The following is a 13211-nucleotide window of genomic DNA, read 5'->3' on the forward strand; positions in this document are numbered from 1 at the left end:
CAAGTGTCACAGAATGCAATCTCCTTCAGTATAGGAATTATTTCATTCTTTTCATATATATTCTCAGCAGCTAGCATAGTGCCTACCATATAGGAGAAGCTTCACAAATACTTGTTTTGTTTGATAAACAGATAGATAAATTGATCAATGTGGCACAGCCCTAATAGGATTTGATTATATGAAGCTTAATTTTTTAGACTTTTTTCTATTAACTGATTTGGAGATATTTTACTAAAAACAGATTCCCAGTCTTATTTAAGAGAACCAGGAGTAATAAATTGTACTGACAATCCACTCTACTTAGGGAATAGATCTAGAGGTATAATGGTCCTTACTAGGGATGCTGCAGGTAGTTTAAGACAATATTGTAATGATCTAGGTCTTTTACTGGATTCTACATAGTGACCATATCTCCTAAGATGTATCTCCTGTTAGAACCCAAGGCAGGTTAATGTATCAGAACCTTGTTGTCTCTTTGTTGGTACAGTATCACCTCACTAATATTGTATAACCACAATACCAGTAGTGAAAACAGAAATAAAATTCAGTTAGGCTTCCAGATATTTTTTTTCAGGAAATTTTGTGTTCCAGGTGGCTGTGGAATTGTGTTCCCCGCTTTAAAAATGATAAAAAAAAAAAAAAACTGATAGAATAGCTACCAAATTGGGGAGAACCAACTGGAGAGTATTCCACTGCCAAGTGGTACATGGAACTATCAGCTATTGCTGCTTTGCCTTATCTCATCCTGAAAATAATACTTTGATGTGAAAGACATAAATTCAAATTAAAACACATAAAGATACATGCACACATCATTCATTTTGCTAATAGCATATGTACTCTATAGAAGCTTTAAGCAAGCAAAGGAAAATAAAGTTCTTCCATACTTTTGGCAGTCTTTCCAGACCTTTGAAGCAGTTTATATAGCCCACATTAGGCAAATTTTCTAAAGTAGCAGTAGTCAATTCTGATTAGTAAACAAGTTTATTTTGAAAATCATTCCAAGTTCACTCAATCCATTAAGTAACTATTCACTTCAATACCACTGAAATACGACAAATCATCTCCCAAGGGTCTTTATAATTGAGATTACATGTACCCCCAAATGCTCTATTCATCTCAGAAAGTGACTTTCTCATTATATAGATATCTGTGTGTCTACACATAAATTTGTTTGTATATATTTATATTCATACACAATTTTCACGAATAATGGTATTTCTTATCTATAACCAATATACCTAGATAGAAGATAATCAGATACATATATACATGAATGCAAGACAGACTGATAGATGTCTTATCCATAATCACTATATCTAGATACATGATGATAGAAAGATAGGTAGATATAGATAGAGAGATAAATAGATAGTCCCTAATATTAAAGCAAATTGTAGGTGCCTTAGTGAGAAGATAATTGACTTATCTGTATTTCTAACTTGTTTCAATGCATATGCTAGAAACTTTCTTGTTTGATGTATTGGGAGAATGAAGTGGTGGGTTAATTAGAAAGCTCAGATTAACTGGCATTATTTTATCACTGGAATATAACATCACTCACAGCTGGCCATATGTCAACTGTAAAATATATGGGCAGGGATATAAATAAAAATCTAAAGCTGACTGATTTTGTGATTTTTTTTCTCAATGAGTTTTAGCAATAATTACTCAGTATTTCATATCGCAAATTGCAGAATAAAAATTTTAGATATCATGATTATCTCCTAAAACTCAAACAAAAACATGTATAGAAAATACTTAAAAAATAATCCCTTACTCCAGGGCTTCTTAAACTTTTTTTCCACTCACAATAATTTCAGTGCTTATTAAACTGTGGGTCACAACTCCACATGGGGTCTTTTCTAATCTCTACTCTGTCTCTCCAGAGTGAAAACTATTCCTCCCAATTTTCCATTATGTGTGAATTTAATAAAAATAAATGCCAGCTATGTATTTATTTGTGTCAAGGACATAAATGCTAAACAAACTTCAGTGTCACATGAGTAACAACAAGGGGGCATAGACATTGTCTCTGATTCCCATGACTATTCAGACCTCTCCAAAAGAGAAACTATACACCAAGATAAAACAACTTCAACTGTTTCCATGATTTAGAACACAAAGAATCCAAAAAGTTAAAAAGAAAAAAATGCCCATAAATACAGGAACTAATACTGACCCTGAGCAAACATCTCTCTCCTAACTCCCATATTGTTAGAAACAAGGCTACAAAACCTACCCATACAGCCCACCCCCAACCCTTTTCCACAATGATCCTACCCTGACCCCAACCTGTGCCAGTTTACTTGGCAGCCAATTTGACAACATTCTTTTTAGAAGCAAAACCCTGGCAGGGGCTGCAATCCAGAATCACCAGTGCCCGAGAAAGCATGTTTTGAATTTCTAGTTCCAAGCTAGAGAACTGGGGGTGGAGGGGTGGGGTGGAGGAGGGATGATGAGAGAGACAAGGAGAGAGAAACAGAGACAGAGACGTGACCAGGACAGGTCACTCTACGTGTAGGGAAATGTCCAGCACTCTATCAAGCAAGCCTGAGGGAACAAGTACAGAATTCAACTGGAACCAGATCCAAACATGCAAAAGTCACTTTGTGCAGAGATTTAGGATGGGGAACCTTGAAATGCCCATATTTGAAGGAGGTTAAGGTATTTTGAGATGCAACCACCAAGGAAACCACAATCAGAGGGGAGAGAGTCAAGAAGTGACTGATAAGGAAAACAAGGTGGTGGATGATAAAACTTAAAGACTGAAAGAACCAAAGATTTTAGGAAAAAAACCTCAAAGGCATTGAAATATAACAGATGAATAAACTAGAAACGTATTAAGAACTATAGAAAATATGGCCCTGGGTCTAGTAAATGAGTTCAGTCATCTACAAATAAAAACTTCCAGAAAAAGGAAAATGTTGCAATATTTGATGAGGAAAAGGACCCTGTGGAATTTGAGAACATGTAACCACAAGAAATGGTTTCTGTGTGGTTTAAAAGAGAAAGTAGAATTTTGAATACAGAATATTTGTCCTGCACAACAAATAGAAGGAGAACAGAAAAACTTAAATCTGCAATGGGAAGCCTCACCAAAACCCAAATAAAAACAAAACAAATAAGAGAACAATAGGTTGGAAATGTAAACCACCAAACTAAAGGTCAACTGAGAAGAAAAGAAGAAATCAACAATAACATTAAAAGAAAATATGCTCATTATTTAGACAAAACATGTCAAACTGGAACAGAGAAGGAGGAGAAACAAACTAAGGATCATAGGTATCCCAAAAGAAAATGACAGGATAAAAAAAATAATAGTATGATAATAAAGAAGGTAGTAGCAAAGAACTTCCCAGAACTTTTAAAGAGATAAAATGAAAATCCTATTGAAAGCATTCACAGAATCATATCCAGGGGTGGGGGAAATAACACGGCTGCAAAGTCCAAGACACCTAGTAGTTAAATATAACAATTTAATTCAGAAACAAGTTCTGCAAGTCATCAAGGAATATACCCTGCTCCTTAATAGACCCATGTGACTTGCTTTGAGCTTTGGCCCAGCCTACAGTTTGAGTCACATGAAGCCCATAGTGGTAGCAGCTTGCTGAAAGGGTGGAGCAGGAAGGGTGCAAACAGGAAGAGAGAGTGAGGTGGAGCAGAGAGAGAGAGAGAGGCAGCTGGCAGAGTAGGGCAGAGCAACTAACCCGGATGAGAGAGGGGCATTTTTATCTAAGGAAGTTTTTTGTTTTTTTTTGTTTTTTTTGTGAGGAAGCCTAAGTGAGGGAAGGCTTGCGCTGAATAGGAAATGTGACAAAAAAAAGCAGAAGAAAAACGTGAGAAGGTAAACTTGTAATGCCCATTACAGCAGCACACCTGAGGACTACTATTGTGGATGATTTTAAGGGTCAAATTACATAGTCAAATGAACTCTCTATTCAGCAATAAACTAAACATTGTTCAATAAAGTAAAGCATAACATTCATAGCAACATCCTTAAGCAAAACATATCATCTAATACATATATGTATCTCATAATACTCAGTATGTTATATGGTGCATATCATATATCGTTGCAATCTCAAAGTCAGAGAGTCCTAAGCGAGGGTCTTCCCTAGCATGATGCATCCTTAAGAGGTAGCAGAAAATACCATACCATCCACCTCTAGGTCACTGTACAAACAATATCCTTAATGAATACAGTGTTTCCAAAGTCCTCTCTCATATTGACTGGAGGTTGACTTCCAAACCCCACAGCTACTCCTCTGTGGGTCAACCCCTCCCAGCTCTTGCCTGGATTCACACACATGCTTCTGATTCTCATGTCAGCTCATGGGAACTGTTCCACTCCAAACTCTTCCTGCTTCTGCCTTATAGCAGGCTACAGAGCCTCCTGCCTGCAGCTTCTGTTTTAGGAAAGCAAAGCTTAACAATATTTATACACATAAATATATATATGTATATATACATATATATATATAAAACAATATTTATACACATTCCAGTGCCATCTTCTCAATTTACTCATAAAAACCAACATTTTTCATGGAAAAAAAGCCAATAACATTAAAGAGAATGACAAAAATGAGACGACATTTCAAAAATGTGTGAGATGTAGTTAAAACTGTACTTAGGGAAACACACACACACACACACACACACACACACACACATAGAAGCAAACATATTTCTAGATTCTTGCAGCAAAATAATAGATAAAGAGCATATCAATGAATGAGGTGTAAAACTAAAAAACCTGGAAAAAATACTCTATTAAGCAGTAAAATGGAAATTCTGAAAATCAAAGGAGAGATTAATAAAATTGAATGTCAAAAAATGAATTAATGAATAAATCTAGGAGCTGGTTTTAAGAAAAATTAAATAAGCCAATTTTAATTCAATAAAAAACCAATTACTAGCATCAAAAATGAAAATGGTAAATGTAGCCCAATAAAATGAAATTGAAACAGTTATTAAAAGTTATTTTCCCCAATAATATATCAATAGTAGTGATAATGTAAACAAAATGGATGAATAGGAAAACAGAAACTATCCAGATTAACAGAAAAGGAAATAGAACACTTAACTAAATCTATTTAAAAAAAAATAAAAGTTAAACTTTTTTTAATCAGTGCACTTACTAAGATAAAAAAATAAACAAACATGACCAAATTAATTTAAAAATGAATTCTACCAAACATTTAAGGTAGAATTAATTCCAATATTATACCACTATTTGAAAAATTAGGTAAAGAATAAGTCCTATCCAATTTCTTTTAAACAAAGACGATTTTGATACCTAAACTGGGAAGAACAAAAACAGAGAAAGAAAATCATAGGATATTTCCTTATTGGATATTGATGTAAACATTTTAAATGAAATATTAGCAGGGAAATGAAATGAATAGCTCATGAAAATCATAGACTATAAGCAGGTGGGATTTATATCAGAAATACAGGGCTGGTTCAATGTCAGGAAAACTGCCAGAATAGCTTACCATGTCAATAAAAAAAAAATCATAATTATCTCAACAGATCAGAAAAAAACTTTTAACAAAATCCAATACCTATTTCTATTAAAAACACTAGAAAGCAAAGGAATAAATGGAACTTATTTGAAGATAAGAAATATCTATCTGAATCCAAAAATAGGTATTATCCGTAATGGAGTGAAGCCTCCTAAATAAGAGATGAAGCAAGGATGTTCATTGTCACCACTATTATTGAGTGTTGTAGTAGAAATGCTAACTATAGCAATAAGACAAGAAATAAAAAGATACCGAAGGAATTAGAATAGTCAGTGAAGAAACAAAACTATCAGTTTTGGCAGATGACATGATTGTCATCTGACAATTAAAGAAATCTTGAGAATCGTATTAAAAATAGTTGAAAAATTAAAGTTGAATAGCAAGGTTGAATGATATAAAACAAACCCACATAAATCATTAGTGTTTCTATATATTACCAATACAATTCAGTAGGAAAGGATAGAAAGACAAAATTCATTTAAAATAAATGTAAAAAATATAAAATACTTGGTAGTCTACTTTCAAAGATCACCACAGGGACTATATGAAGATAATTACAAAATACTTTTTACACAGATAAATTCAGATCTAAACAATTTGAGAAATTTTTGACTGTCCATGGGTAGACTGAGCCAATATAATATGAAAGTCAAATCTAGTTAAATTAATTTACTTATTCAACATCATCTCTATTGAACTACCAAAAAAAAATAACTTTTAGAGACTGAGGTGAGGCCAAGATGGCACACAAAAGACAGGAACTTGCCTGAGCTCTCCCAAATTTCCCTCCAAATAAATTTAAATCCTGTCTCAAAATGAATTCTGGAGTGGCAGAACCCACAAAAGGATGGGGTGAAAGAATTCTCCCGCCCAAAACACCTTAGAAGGATAACAGGAAAAAACTATCTTACTCTGGTAATAGTGAAGTAAAGCCCAGCACAGGTAATGTCCAGGCAAGCCAGTAGGAGGTGCCTAGCCCTAGTATATATCAATAACGAAGGCCAGTGGCAAAGTTGGCCATCTGTGAGGCCTCTAGCCCTTGTTATAGTAAGCAAGACAATGCCTAGCTACCCAGATACAGCATGTAAGAGGCCAGGTCCAGAGGATTTGGAGCAGCAAGAGACACCAAGCCAAGAGACTCCAGTGAAGTAGACCGGTAAGTAGGTCCTTGGACCACAGTGCAAGAAGTTCAGTACAGTGTCTCCTATATCCCAGGAGCAAAGAGAAACTTTAAAAGTCACAAAATATGGAAATAGAAAATGAACAAACAAAAAAATGACTTGACCATAGAAAGCTACTATGGTGACAAGGAAGGTCAAAACAGACTCACAAGAGAAAAACAATGTCAAAACCCCTATATGTGAAGCCTCAAAGAGAAATATGAGTTGGTCTCAGCCCTCAAAAGAATTCCTGGAAGAGCTCAAAAAGGAATTTTGTTTTGTTTTGTTTTGTTTTCAAGGGGGGCATCACTGAAAATTTTTAATAGTTCATATAGTTTGACAAACATAGAATTATCTAAATATATATCAATTATAAAATTGGTATATGTGATTGTATAAAATAATGAACACAAGTTACATATCAACAACCCCTTCAGTTCAGTAATGGCCCCCAAATCCCAACAGAATGAATTATAGTCAAACACATATTTAAGGAGACATAAGTTAGATATTTAAATCAAAGTAACTAAGGCCAGATTAAGTACATTCATTCAAGTAAAGTTAATTTAGATTTTCAGTTTTATAATCATCAGTTAATAACAAACTTAATATAGAATTTCCCATATTCTCATACACTTTCCAATCCAGTGCCCAGAATAATAAAGTGTCTTCATGCACTCCATTTACTTTTTTATAAGCAGGCACAATATATATTGTTTATAGAATATTTCATTTCATATTAAAATTGTTAATACATGCTGTAGGTGAACATCATATTAAAACTCAACCTCAATAACTACAAAATTCCAAAGGAAAGACTTGAAAGCATTTTAATTACTGTTTAAACACTGTAGCATGATCCTTTGGATGGTAGTCTAGCAAATAATTGAGAAGAACTGATTCTAACATTGACTCCAAAAAGAGGAGCCATTGATCCTTCTAAAACATTAATAGTTTATGGTTACAAGTTAGTCATTTTGCCTACATTTCAAAAAGAATTGTTATCTTCCCTACCATATTCAAAATATTCACACACTGAAAAATTTGGATCAAAGTCTAAAATAAATATTAGTACAAAATATTATTAAATAATACTATTAAATTAATATTATTAAATTCCATTCTATATGAAATAATGTGTAGTATTTTGCTTGTGGATATGTAATTGTACTTCACAGTAATTTTATTACATTACTCTACTTTACATATCATTAAATGAATACCAATTAAAACATACATCCACACAAGAAATAAGTAAACTTATGGCCTTTGGATGTCACCTGGCATCATGAATGAGTAGGGATAGTGCTTTTTTATAACATGAACTCAAAACATTTCCAGCGAGCTTTTAGGAGTCATTTCAACTCTGAATACTGGATAGATTTTGTATTTCATACAAATGTATTTAAAGATTTTAAAAAATCACATCCTCTAACTATCAAACTAAAATTTGATCTCTGATCATAATCACATTTTTTATGAAATTTTGACTTTCTCTTAGATGATGACTGAGCTTTAACGAGAATTTTCATTTTTGTTATTATATAAAGCAGTTGAACTGATTCATGTTTTTGAAAGTCTGACATTTTTTACACACTAGCCTCTTGAAAACTCCATCCTGGGATGTCATAGATTCTATAAATAAGATTACAAAGATACCTAATCAAGGGTTGAAAGCACTTAAGAGGGAGTTATTGCAAAACAATGGAAACAATTTGAGAAGCAAACAAAATTTTAATGAGCAAATGGCAAAAATTTTAACAAAAGACTATTACCAGAGTGATAACACATTTTTAAAATGGAGTATTTAAACTAGATCTCTATGTTATTTGACAACAAATCTCTTAATGGTTCTATGCTCTTTCCTCCACTATAATTTTTCTTAATGTACTTGAAATATATAAACATAACATCGCAAGCCAGTACCTTGAGAAATGCCAATACTCTTAAATGTCCACCTATATCCAAGCTGTAACTTGAAAATACCTTACCCCATTGAATGCAGTCTAAAACATGGAAATGGTGAACTGGTAATGTATAAAGAAAAAAAGAAAAATACAATCTTTCTTTACATATATATATATATATATATCAATTAACTGCCACTGAGTTGAAAATACAAGCTCCATTTTAAGCCATTTAATAAACAAGTTTTCATAGTTGCTTTTTTGTAAAACTATTTGAATAAAATATTGAACATTTTTGTAACTGCTTAATAGTTTATGATTTAATCTGTGTAATTTCCATTCATATTAAAGATACCAATTAACATAAGTACTTTTCTTTAAAAAAAGCTATTGTACAGTTTCAATTTTATTAAACATTTACATGGTTATCACAATTCTCAGAAATCCCCTAAATTCTCTAATCCCATCCACAGGAGTCAAAAAGGATTTTAAAAGTTAAATAAGAGAAGTAGAAGAAAAAGTTGGAAAGGAAACGAGAGTTATGACAGAGAATCACTAAAAAAAGACAAAGGATGCACAAAAATGGGGACAAGTGGAAGATTCAGTGATGAAAACATCTCCTTATAAAGTAGAATTGGTCAAATGAAAAGTTTGTACAAAATCTAACTGCAGAAAATAATCCCTTAAAAATTAGAATGGGTCAAGAAGAAGCTAGTGACTCTCTATCAGGATTTATTCAAGCAAAATTCAAAGAATGAAAAAAAATTGAAGAAATTGAAGAAAAGAAGAATATATTATGCTTCAGATGAAGGAAAAACAAAACAAAATAAAAAACAGGGATAGCAATCACGATTTTAGATCAGAAAAAAAACAAAGAAAAACAAAGGTTTAGCTAACAGATACAGGTAAGAAAATTACATCTTGCCGAAAGGTACCAAAGACAATAAAGTCACATTAATATTAACCACACATGCACCAAATGGTATAGCATCCAAATTTCTAAGGGAGAAGTTAAAGGAGTTACAGGAGGAAATAGAAAGTAAAACTATGTGAACTGAGGATTTCAACTTTTTCCTCACAGAAATAGATACATCTAACCAAAAAATAATTGAAGAAGAAGTTAAAGAGGGGAATAGAATGCTAGAAAAGTTAGATATGATAGAACTCTGATGAAAACTGAATGAGAAAAGTAAGGAATAAAACTTTTTCTCAACAGTACTTGGTGCCTACACAAAAACTGGCCATATATTACAGAATAAAAAACCTCAAATCAAATGCAAAAAGGCAGAATATTAAATACCTCCTTTTTAGATCATGATATAATATGAACTGCATTCAATAAAGGGCTATAGAAAGATGCATTAAAATTAATTGGAAACTAAATAATCTAATTTTAAAGAATGAATGTGTCAAAGAACAAAACACAGAAATAATCAATCAATTCATTAAATAGAATGTCAGCAGAGAGACAACATATCAAAATTTATGATATACAGCCAAAGCACTACTTAGGGAAAATTTTTATCTCTAAATCCTTATAGATATGAAATGGAGAAAGAGCAGATCAATGAATTGGGCATGCACCTAAAAAAAAAAAAACATTAGAAGAGGAACAAATTAAAAATTCCCAATGAAATACCAAATTAGAAATCCTGAAAATGAAAGGAGAGATAATAAAATTTAAAGCAAGAAAACCATTGAACTAATAAATAAAACTAGGTTCTGGTTTTATGGAAAAAAATAATAAAATAAAAAATTAGTTAATTTGATTTTACAAAGAAAAACAAGAAACAAATGACCAGAATCAAAAATGAAAAGAGTGAATTCACTTCCAAAAGAAGAGGAAAGTAAAATATTAATTAGTAGCCATTTTACCCAACTATATGCCTGTAAATCTAACAATCTAAGTGAAATGGATAAATATTCACAAAAATATAAATTGCCCATTTTCAAAGAGGATCAATGACATGCAGGGTGATCTTTTGACTTCTGTGTGAACTGAATTTGCGAGGCAGAGTTGCACAAAGTTGTCACCCTCACTTGTTTTCCAAGTCATTGACTTCTAGTGACAAGACAAAAGTCAGGAAAACTGGCATGGCCTGGGATGCAGTGTATGACCCTGACATCTTCAATGTCTGAGCACACTGTAAGCAACATACTGCACTTGTTTCAGCTGCCTTTTTGGCTATTGGAGCAAATTGTTTTCATCTGCACATTCCACCAAGGGAATATTTTAGCAGACTGGCAAAAACCCAGCCAGTTCATTATTTGATTATATTTGTCAAGGATCACTGTTTGTCCTTGATTCCAGTTTTCCCTTAAAATTTCTCTTCCTTTACTATGGCATAATCAAGTGAATTCTTGGAAAACACCTTGTCTCACTGCTTCTCTTCTTCAGTCCTTAATTCTAAGCTTCCTTAACCATACACACAGTGTCAGCTTTGCTCAGACAATATTTGTCATTTGAGATGGTGATCTTATTTTCCTTGCTTCAATCTGAGGAACATCCCTGAGGTAAAGGAATTGGAGGGGAATTCCTGTAAGCTCAAACTTTCCAATCAGGTTATATTATCCACTGTCATTGATCTCTCACCTTCATAAACCTGGTGGGGGTGGGGGGATGAAAGGGGAAGCACAACTGATTTGGTTGTTTGATTGGTTGCGTCCAGTTGGTAGGGATGATATTTTGTTTCATTAAAATTGTTGGAATATCACCCATTACAATACCAAAGAAAAGAAGAGTGATATCCAAAAGGCCTGAACATTCTCAGATTTCTTTCCAGACAAGATGGCAGTCTGGACAGATGCATCACTGGCAATAGCATCATCATGACTGATACTCCTGTTGTGCTCCTTGCTGTTAAAGAAGTCGTGCAGAATTTTCTGTATTTACAATACTTGAGTAGATTAAGAGACCTAGATAATGTTATTAATCTCTAGTGTGGTCCATGGAAGTAGTCAACATTCACCTGGGAACAGGTGAAGTATACAAACTGTACTACAGAAGGAATGGCCACAGCTGCCTCATCTCCCTCCTCCACCTGGTGGAGGTGACAAGGAGGCCCGGTCCTTCCTCATCAGTGCCTTCGTGTCTCTGGAGGCGCAGTAGGAGGGGGGTGTGTGGGGGCAAGGCCAAGGCCAGAACCACTGACAGCTCTGGGGAAGACTCTGCCTTCAGAGTTCTAAGCAGTCAGCACAGCGCTGCAGTCACTGGACCTCAGCCCAGTCTACCATCAAAGGAAGAGTTCTGCCCCTAGGACTGGAAAGCTCCTACTTTCAATCATAATGAAGCTACTGGTTGTGGGGCTGCTAGCCAAATATCTTCCGGCAGAGGATCTATGGAGAGGCAGGGCAGTGGGCAGCAGCCCCAAGAAGTCAGGCAATGGAGCTTGCCCAGCTAGGACTCCTATTAATGGAGAAGGGTAAACAAATAACCTCCCCTCGCAATGCTACCAGAGTTGAAGAAGAGCAAATATGCCCAGTACCCCAGGAAGAAGAGGATGTGTGGGTACTGCATTGCCCCTACAACCCCACCATGCCATGGAGAAGATGGAGGAGTTTGTATATAAGGTATGAGAGGGACACCGGAAGGTCATCTTGTATGATGTGCTCTGTGATGGATGAAAGGACAAAGACTACATTCTACATGGTCATACACCACCTGTTCTTTCCTTTTGTGTCTGCTTTAACAGCATATCCATATGTGTGTATGTATGTATATATATATACATACATATATATATATATACATACATATATATATGTATATATATATATATATATACATATATATATATATATATATTCGATATCCACATAGAGACTGGCAGTAGTTTGGTCTCATCTGCTTGGAAAAAGTGATCTTCAGGATGATTTTTCTAGGCACTGTGCTCTGCCTCAGCTTCTCCTGGCTCTTTCACAACATCTGTTGTCCTTCAGACTAAGTCTCTAGGACATTTTTCAAATTGGACTATTCAGAGTTTACTCCACTGATCACGGGGAGCTTTGTCTCCTGGCTCTATTATTCTTCTACTGTTCTTTATAGCCATTGACTCATTTACTTCTCCATTGTCTGTGTCCTGGGTTTCTCTGACATCATTGTGGCCCAGTGGAACCATTTTTTCTACACCCAAATACTGGAAAAGAAGAGCTCCAATATTCCTGGGACTTGGTTTGAGTGGGGTTTTGCCTGCCATGCACTTCACTACTGCAGAAGGCCACAACAGTGGGTGAGATAGGTTGGATTTCTTCGTTGCTTTGATTATCATGCAGCTGGACTATGTTCTGCCTAGAACCCTGAGTGCTTCTTCCTGCCAAATTTAATATAGGGTTCCAATTACACCAGATTTTCCATGTCTTGATGGTAATGGCAGCCTTTGTCCACTTTTATTGCATCTCTAACTCTCAGAATTCCATTATGGCCTTGAAGGTGGCTGCACTGATGACTGTTCTCTGAATCCACCCCCTATAGAGATAGAGGAAGAGCTTCTGAAGTGTTTGTTTTTTTTTTAAAGCTTTCTTTGCTGAAGCAAAAGGAGTACTTGAGTTATCTGTTTACGGAAGAAACTTCTTAGTAAATTCCATACCAACTGAGCCTCAACCCATTCTTACAT

At 34.5% G+C, this 13211-nt stretch overlaps 1 protein-coding gene and 1 pseudogene across 3 annotated transcripts in view; one reads left to right on the top strand and one right to left on the bottom strand.

Annotated features, from left to right (window-relative positions):
- The window catches only part of CDH10 (cadherin 10), a 287434-nt gene that overhangs the window by 92584 nt on the left and 181639 nt on the right, over nucleotides 1-13211 (bottom strand). The gene's annotated exons all lie outside the window — the stretch shown is intronic.
- On the top strand, nucleotides 11981-13110 carry LOC140498763 (adiponectin receptor protein 1 pseudogene; annotated as a pseudogene).

This window comes from Notamacropus eugenii, chromosome 4 (genome assembly GCF_028372415.1).
Source record: "Notamacropus eugenii isolate mMacEug1 chromosome 4, mMacEug1.pri_v2, whole genome shotgun sequence".
Taxonomy (NCBI): domain Eukaryota; kingdom Metazoa; phylum Chordata; class Mammalia; order Diprotodontia; family Macropodidae; genus Notamacropus; species Notamacropus eugenii.